Here is a 2,170-nt window from a genome sequence, read left to right as displayed (position 1 = left end):
GTGGATTGTTTATAAAGATTCTATAGACACATTCCCAAAAAATCCAAATAACTCCCTGTATCCTTAGAGTGGAGCTTTTAGCTTTGGGCTCAGATTGGATCCTGTGTCCCTATACCTTAGAGATAATTCTTCCCTGATGAAACTAGAAGATTTGCTAAACCTGCCATCACAGTATTGTCGCATCTGCCTAAAAGGACTGTTCAAAGGACATTTCAATGTTCTGTAAGAAAGAGAACTGAGACTTGATCTGTTTTACAAGAAGAGGATGTGGAACTTCTGTGTTACACATTTGTATACGTGTATATAGCTTCTCATTGATAAGTGTCTCCATGTGTAACAAAATTCAAGCTGAAATTTAAATCTCATTAAAACATACCATACGGTAGTGAATCTGTGAGGACAGAGAGATAGAGTCATAATCAGTCACCAGTCTTTCCCAAAAAGAACCCAACAGCTGTGAAAATGAAATTGGCTTCGTTCACATTTTGACATTAACAGCTATAATAGCTAGCATCTGATTAATAGGATGTCAATATTATTGACATCCATAACATGTTGTAAGGATTAATTGTGATAATCTAGGTAAAGGGCTCAGAACAGCAGCTGGTTCGTGGTAAGCTTCTATAGATGCAATCACTGTATAATTACATCCTTTTGTATATCTATTACAATATTTTATGTATATATTTTATTATTTTGTAACATTTTACTTTTTCCCACTTTCCTGAACTTTATTAAAGAGAAAACAATGATGGTAAATCTCTAGAAACAGTCAATTTTCTAGGATCCTTCCCTCGAAAATGTGACCGTTGACTTCCAAACACATGACAGAGCATACATGGTTCCCAATTGTACTAAGTAGGTGAGAAGCTGAAATCATAAAATGTTTGTCTTCCAACTTGCCCCAGCCTGTGTTCTGTTTTTGGATCACCAGTAATTGCCTGAACAGCTACTATGGCTTCATGAATCTTTGTCTGTAGCCCTCTGAGCTCTTCTATATGCAGCAACCACAGAATTTGAGCAGCTTCATTAAGAACTATATCTCCTGTGTCAAAACCAAGAATATGTTTGTCTAAAGCAACAGGCATGCCCTCTTTTATTTGATTTGCCTTAGTGACTGCATCCTTTGTCAGGAGTTCCTGTACCAAAATGCGAATTGCCTTAAGCATTACCAGGTAATGGTGCTGAGTCTGAAGAAGGTTGGCCAAAGCCATTACAACAGCCTTAAAACCGAGATTCTTTACATAGGAATTGGTCAATGGCTCTGCATTTTTAGCTGCATTGTCAGCCTTTTTTGTATTATCAGGTACAAGTCCTTGTATTTTGCAGTCAATTGCTTCTTGTCAGTCTTAAATCTTGAAAAGACAGTTCACATCTCAGAGATGATTTTCAAGGAACTTGGGCCAGTCCTTGCTGTGGATGTTTCCTAAATTACCTCAGTCTTCAATTTTGTAGAGTCTGATTTTCTGGTCTTCAAGGCGAACAATAAAGTTTCTAAATTCTGTTTCATCTTTGCAGTTGAAGCCAGTAGGGTTGTGGTAATTTGAGGGCCATGTGTCGGAACCTGGTCCCCACTCTGGTCCCCCAGACTGTCCGGGAGAAACAAGGCCAGGAGGAGTAGGCAGCGCAGGCACCTGCAATGAGGCAAGAGCTATTTTGTAATATTTTAAATATGATTTTTCCAAAATGGTACCATTAGTCCTGTTAGTCTTCATAATACTTATACATTTAATGACTATATATAGTGATAAGTTGTAGTACATCATTTCACTAATTTCGTGTACTCCAGTAACTTCCAATCATTTGTCTTCCCTTTTGCCAACAGATAATACATTGTTGAACATCTCTATGCATTAACTGTTTTGAGTTCTGTTGAGTTACAAGCGTATAATAAAATGCATGGGGAAATGTTTTTATGACTATTGCCATATAGTGCTTTGTTGTTTTTGAAAAGTTTACACAACTTTACAGTATCAGTAGTACTATATATACTCTTCAATTTTATTGCAACTTTTTGCAATGGGCATTATAAATATAATTATTGATAGTATTTTTTTTTCAGAAGGTTTATTTATTTATTTTAGAGAGAACATGATCAGGAGGGGCAGAGGAAAGGAGAGGGATAGAGCACAGGGGGGAGGGGCAGAGGGAGAGAGAATCTCAAGCCAAC

The 2,170-nt window shown here is 37.2% G+C and overlaps 1 pseudogene; it reads right to left on the bottom strand.

Annotated features, from left to right (window-relative positions):
* Positions 1-854: 854 nt before the first annotated feature.
* LOC113264931 (RNA transcription, translation and transport factor protein-like) lies at positions 855-1,715 on the bottom strand (annotated as a pseudogene).
* Positions 1,716-2,170: the final 455 nt, after the last annotated feature.

The sequence above is a fragment of the Ursus arctos genome, unplaced genomic scaffold (genome assembly GCF_023065955.2).
Source record: "Ursus arctos isolate Adak ecotype North America unplaced genomic scaffold, UrsArc2.0 scaffold_23, whole genome shotgun sequence".
NCBI classification, from domain to species: domain Eukaryota; kingdom Metazoa; phylum Chordata; class Mammalia; order Carnivora; family Ursidae; genus Ursus; species Ursus arctos.
The sequence above is the reverse complement of the archived record's forward strand: the minus strand, read 5'-3'. Positions and strand labels throughout refer to the sequence as shown.